The sequence below is a fragment of the Palaemon carinicauda genome, chromosome 37 (assembly GCF_036898095.1).
Source record: "Palaemon carinicauda isolate YSFRI2023 chromosome 37, ASM3689809v2, whole genome shotgun sequence".
NCBI classification, from domain to species: Eukaryota; Metazoa; Arthropoda; class Malacostraca; order Decapoda; family Palaemonidae; genus Palaemon; species Palaemon carinicauda.
In genome coordinates this window covers 66,069,756-66,076,178 of record NC_090761.1, presented here as the reverse complement: position 1 = coordinate 66,076,178, position 6,423 = coordinate 66,069,756, and positions in this window count along the sequence as shown.

The following is a 6,423-nucleotide window of genomic DNA, read 5'->3' as shown; positions in this document are numbered from 1 at the left end:
TTTTACTGTTGTTACTGTTCTTGAAATCATCATCGTCTCCTCCTACGCCTATTGAGGCAAAGGGTCTTGGTTAGATTTCGCCAGTCGTCTCTGTCTTAAGCTTTTAGTTCAATACTTCTCCATTCATCATCTCCTACTTTGCGTTTATAGTCCTAAGCCATGCAGGCCTGGGTCTTCCAATTCTTCTAGCGCCTTGTGGAGCCCAGTTAAATGTTTGGTGAACTAATCTCTCTTGGGGGTGTGTATAGAGCATGCCCAGTGAGGAAAGGAAATAAGGAAATACTTGAACTATATGAGAAGTAATGAACAATTAAAATATTTTATTTTAATTGTTCATTACTTCTCATATAGTTTAAGTATTTCCTTATTGCCTTTCCTCACTGGGCTATTTTTGCCTGTTGGAGCCCTAGAGCATATAGCATCCTGCTTTCCCAACTAGGGTTGTAGCTTTAGCTAGTAATAATGATAATAATAATGATAATATTCTAAATAGTCTCGCCTACTCTATACATTCTCCTCTTTCCTCATACACCTGGCAGCACTTAGAAAACCGAAAAATACTTCTTCACTCAAGGGGTTAACTAAAGCAAGGTAACTGTTCAGTGGCTACTTTCCTCTTGGTAAGGGTAGAAGAGACTTTAGCTATGGTAAGCAGCTCTTTTAAGAGAAGGTCACTCCAAAATCAAACCATTGTTCTCTGGTCTGGGTAGTACCATAGCCTCTGTAACATGGAGTTCTCTTGCTTGAGGGTACACTCAGGCATATTCTATTTGTTTCCATATTTCCTTTCCTTACTGGGTTATTTTCCCTGTTGGAGCCCTAGATTTATAGCATTCTGCATTTCCAACTAGGGTTGTAGCTTAGCAAGTAATGATAATAATAATAATCTGTTGTTTTGGTGTCAGGCTCAGTTGTTTGTCTTTACCCTGCGACTGATTTTACCTTTCATTTATGAAAAAATCCTTAAAGCAAAGCCTGTTACCATCTAAGTGTCAATTATCTCTTTACTAAATGATAGTAATACTAATCAGTTACATTTCTGGATTTATTGGACTTTCTAAAAGTGCTTGTACTGTAATTAATGAGGCGGTAAGGCAAAACATTTGGACCATTTGCTTGGAACAGTCAGTTTGTGCTGTGTAAGGTACATTGTGGGAAGTACCCTGCTACTTTGCAAGGGGACTTCAAAGTAGCAGGGTACAGTGAGAAAAAAAATCCCCTGCTACTTTGCAAGGGGACTTCAAAGTAGCAGGGTACAGTGAGAAAAAAAATCCCCTTGCTACTTTGCAAGGGGACTTCAAAGTAGCAGGGTACAGTGAGAAAAAAAATCCCCTTGCTACTTTGCAAGGGGACTTCAAAGTAGCAGGGTACAGTGAGAAAAAAAAATCCCCTGCTACTTTGCAAGGGACAGAAATTCAAACCACCATGTTAAGATTAATTTTTAGTTTAAATTTTTAAAGCTAATGTTTCTATAAAATGTTCCTCTACGGTACTATGCAAACATCAGCACACTGCATTTCAGATTTCCCTTTGACATGACATGTAGAGTTGTTCCCATTCATAAAAAAAATTCCTATTTTCTTAATAAAAGCAGATTTGAGATATTTTAAAGCCCCTCGCCTCGCTCCCCAGATAATAAGCGGTATAAACCTTTTGGATTTTTTCTTGTATTTACTAGAACTGTGATGTTGTACTTACAATTTGAAAGGCAATACATCAGTGAATTTACTGTACTGTATACTGTATTGTACAGTACATTAAAATTTTATACTATTTAATCTCTCTCTCTCTCTCTCTCTCTCTCTCTCTCTCTCTCTCTCTCTCTCTCTCTCTCTCTCTCTCTCTCTCTCTGTTTGCTTTAATGGATAAAAGTTGAAGAAAATATCAACAGAGATGGAGTGATAAAAGTTGCTTTAATGGATAAAAATTGAAGAAAATATCAACAGAGATGGAGTGATAAAAATTGCAGAGGATTTCTATACTGTATAATGCTATACAATAGTGTGAAATAAGAAATAGCTTTGCCAATAGAAATATTGAAACACCTGAGCCTGTACCAAACATAACAGTAGAAGAAATAAAGAAAGCATTACAAGGTATGAAAAGAGGCAAAGTAACAGGAGAAGGTAGACTAACAATTGATTTAATAATGGATGGCGGAGATTTTATAGTATTAAAACTGGGCCAAACTTTACACAAAATGTTTGCAAGAATGCTCTTTGCCTACAGGTTGGAAAAACTGTTATCATACTAATTCACAAAAATGGAGACAAAAGACCTGAAAAATGATTTCCCAATAAGTTTATTCAGTAATATATGGAATTTTTACAAAGATCATATTAGGCCAAATAGAAAAGACAGCTTGACTTTGATTAACCGAGAGAGCAGGGAGGATTTAAAAGCTGGTATTCAACAACTGACCTTATCCATGGAAAACTCGACAGAATATGACAAACGTATGTATGGCATTTATCCGTTGAGAAAGCCTTTGATTCAATCAAAACTTCAGCAGTAATGAAAGCCCTTCAAAGAAAAAGAATAGATGAATCCAATGTTAAAACACATGCAGATATCTATCCAGGAAGTACAGCAATCCTAAAACTACATAAAGATAGTGAGAAAATTCAAATTGAGAAAGGAGTTAGATAGGGAGACCCCCATCTCTGCTATTATTCACAGCATGCCTAGAAAAAGTTTATAAGAATTTACATTGGGAAAATGTAAAAATCAATATTAATGGGGAATACCTTGAGCAGTACCAGCCAAACTCAGTTGAAGCTCTCGTCAGGCTGGGAGGAGTGAAGAGAGGAAAAGTCCCTTGTACTTTTTTTTTTATGTCTGCTACCCCACAAAATTGAGGGAAGTGCATTGGTAAATGAATGAATGGACCTTAACAACCTAAGAATTGCAGTCTGCAGATGACAGTTCTATTTACCGAATCATGGGAGGAATTGCAAAAGATTATAGAAGATTTAAATAGAGAAAGCAGAAATGTAGGACTAACAATTATTATGAGTAAAACTAAGATGATGTTCAAGGAATATGCAGGCAATAAATAAGGGTTATGGGCAAACCTCTAGAGATTGTTAATGAATATATTTACTTAGTACAGACAGCAAATGTTCCCTCAGGGCAGGAAACTGGAATTAAAAGAAGTATATGCATGGGATGGAGAGCTTTTCGTAAATAAAATGAGATTATTAAAAGTAAAATACCATTCTCTAAAGAGAGAAGTATTCAACCAGATGTTCCTACCAGTATCAACTTACGCATTAGAAACTTGGAGCCTTGCTAAAGTCCTAGAACATAAGCTAGTTACAACTTAAGTCATTAATTGTTATACAGTATTTCCCCTTTGAAAGCCTTGCAAATCACTTTGATTTTAATGGTAATGCACACCTTTTACATAAATACCAGAGTATACTTTCATATGTTAGGATTTCTAAACTATGGTCTTGTTACACCCTTCATCAATTATGTAAGTTATGAAAATTATCTTTCCTCCATTTGTCTAAAGGTAAATTTTAGAAGTAACGGTAATTAAAAAGTAGATTGTTCCCATTTCAGATAATGTTTGCTTCACTGAAAAATAGACAGCAGGACAAAGTTTTGGGACGAGGCAGTTAGCCAAATCATGTGAAATAAATTGAAATAACAAATTTAGATTTTTTGCATTTATAGAGGACCTTAAAATATTTTGAGGAATCAGTTGGAATCTCTTCAGGACAATTAGTTCCAAAGTTAATTTTAAGCAACAATATACAAACCTTCTGTCCTTTAAAGTAGACAATGTTTTCAGAGGAGCCGGAACGGCCGTTGAAATTGTTAATGAGGTAGTTAATGGCAAGTAATTAGCGTGAGTAAGAAGTCCCGCTCACTCCTGTCAAGGACAAAGACTCTTCACTCTTGTCTCCAGCTGTAACGAACACATACAGTCTGTATTGTTGGGTCCTATCCAAGGCTATTTAATCTTTTCTCTTACTTTTTTGTAAATGGTTAATTTTGGCTTTGTGTTAGAGATGAAACAAAGCAGGATTTTGCATGCGACCGAAGGATGGACACTTCATTAGTTTATGGAAAGTCGATAGATCCACATTTACTCTGTGAATTTTAGGGGGGTGATTGTGCGTTATTACATTATCTCCATATGCCAAGTAAAACTTGTCTTGTTTGGCTACCGGGGTAACCAGGGACCCGAGCCTTGACCCCTGGTGTCCAAAGCGCCAAGCCATGACACAGGATCACAGCTACGGCCACGTGCATTGTCCCACATCGCTACCGGGGTAGCTGAGGCATGGAGCCACGACATAGGGTCACAGCCCTGGGCCTGAGTATTGGTTCTGTGGTGCAGACTCTGGCCATGGGGTTGTCCACCGCTTCTAAGAGAGTTGGCATGGAAAAGAGCCCTTTCCTATGACTACAGCTGACTGGACATACAGTGAGCCCTCGCTACTTCTCGGTTCGACCATCGCGGATTCACCACTTCGCGGGTTTTTTTCATAACCCATATATATATACATATCGCGGATTTTCCGGAAATTTCGAAAATACCGCGATATCTGAAGACCCCAAATACGATATTTCGTTACCTGTAATTCCATTAATACTGTAATTAGTAATATCTGCTCTTACTGATTGTTCATTGCATTACATATGACATATAATTCAGCTCAGAAAGAATAAAACACGAAAAGAGAATGTGATCATACGATAATTCAGTACTGTATACAGTACGTAGTAAAATTAAATTGAACATGAAACGCAAATCAGATGCAGTCATACCATATTAGAATGGTGTAAGGCTGCTGATGGCTACTACTGTACTACAAATGTAATGGATGTGCATCTTTTCCATGAATCTTTTGTATGTATACGTACGTAGTACTGCATCCAATAATATTCTTTGTTGCAAAAATCACATCTCGAATAAGCGTACAAGAGAGAGAGAGAGAGAGAGAGAGACATATCCTACAACAAAACAAGCGTAAAATAGCGTACGTAAAGCTGTATTATTATTATTATTATTATTATTATTATTATTGTTGTTGTTATTAAAATTATTATTGTTATTATTATTATTATTATTATTATTATTATCATTATCATTATTTATTATTATTATTATTATTATTATTATTATTACTGTACAGTATACGTAGGGTACCTTGTACTTTGAATTGGTAACCTACGTAGCATATAAGACGGGTTGTGATTGGTTCAAGCGCTGATAGATGACGAATCAGAACCCAAGTTTTGTTATCTAGCCTGTGATTGGTGTTTTGCCCGCATCTCCAACCCGCAGCATCTACGTATTCGCGGTCACTTTGTCTCCCGCCGCATTGCTGTGTAGATAATGTTAAGTTATTGTGGACTTTAATCTGTGCTGTGCGTGACTGTTTTAAGTTGAACTTTTTGTTGAACTTTCTGTTAAACCCTACTGTACAATGCCTCCCAAGCGTTCTGCTTCTACTAAGGCTGGTAGTGAGCCTAAACGCCACCGAAAAATGATGACGATTGCTGAGAAGGTGACACTTCTCGATATGTTGAAAGAAGGCAGAAGTTACGCGGCCGCAGACCTCGAAGACCTGACGAAATCGGCCCGTGAAGAAGACAGTGAAACACAGGAAGAGATCCAAGAAATTTTTGAAGAAACGGGCTTAACATTAGAACGGCTTGCCAAGCTCTGCAACCTTGCGAAGGAGTTGAGAGAATTGTCGCAAGAGTGGGACGAGGATATGGTTCGTTCAATGCAATTCTGCAACAAAATCGATGTAGACATGACTCCCTACAGGATGCTCTTAAAGCGAAAAAAGAAGCAGCGGCAGCAACTTCCGATCACAATGTTCTTCCAGCCTCGCAAAAAAGAGCCAGTTCCTCCTGCTACTATGCCCTCGGAAGAAATTGAAGAAGTGTCCCAGGAAGAAGTTGAAGAGTTGTCCCAGGAAAAGACACCTCCGTCTGAAGAGACGTAAAATACTATCATTGGCTGCACAGTAGAAGACATCATCAGCTTCATCATCATCATTTCTACTGTGCAGCAAATTCATCGCCATCATCATTCAAGTTTTTCTTGAACTTCTTTCGTGGTGAGTACAGTAACAATCTTTATTTTTTACTTTAATATTCTAACATTTTAATATTTGTGCCTGTTTTAGTTTAGTACTGTATGCATTAAGTTAAAGGGAAGGTTTTAAAAGTCTGAAGAGTATACATGTTGTAACCTATCATATTTTTTTTGTTTAAAATTTACATTTACAGTACGTACGTAAAACAATCTCTCTCTCTCTCTCTCTCTCTCTCTCTCTCTCTCTCTCTCTCTCTCTCTCTCTCTCTCTCTCTCTCTCTCTCTCTCTCTCTCTCGTAAATTGTTTTCCTGCTTTGCTACGTACAGTATGTACTGAATGATTTTATATAGATACGGTA